Raw genomic sequence first — 270 nt, 5'->3', positions numbered from 1 at the left:
GGTGGTGGTCCTGCTGACCTGAGGCGGCGACAGCCGCAGGTGACTCTCGGGTGGCCTGGCCACCCCCAGACCACACGCGGGTGGCATCGCTGTGTGCTGGCACGTGGAGTCCTCAGAGGTCCCCGTGTCCACAGACGAGGTCCCTGCGGGCCGTTAGCCGTGAGCAGGCGTGGACAGGTGCTCCGTCCTGGGTGGGAGGTAGGCTGTGGCCAGTCCCGGTCAGACCTGTGAGCACCTGTTGCTAAACCAGGACCTTGGAGGCTGGCCAGC

The 270-nt window shown here is 67.8% G+C and overlaps 1 protein-coding gene across 3 annotated transcripts in view; it reads left to right on the top strand.

The window, feature by feature from the left end:
- Positions 1–270, top strand: part of CAMK2D (calcium/calmodulin-dependent protein kinase II delta) — a 156,461-nt gene that overhangs the window by 137,145 nt on the left and 19,046 nt on the right. The gene's annotated exons all lie outside the window — the stretch shown is intronic.

The sequence above is a fragment of the Myotis davidii genome, unplaced genomic scaffold (genome assembly GCF_000327345.1).
Source record: "Myotis davidii unplaced genomic scaffold, ASM32734v1 scaffold698, whole genome shotgun sequence".
Classification (NCBI taxonomy): Eukaryota; Metazoa; Chordata; class Mammalia; order Chiroptera; family Vespertilionidae; genus Myotis; species Myotis davidii.
Note: the sequence above shows the minus strand (reverse complement) of the source record. Positions and strands in the feature narration are given on the sequence as shown.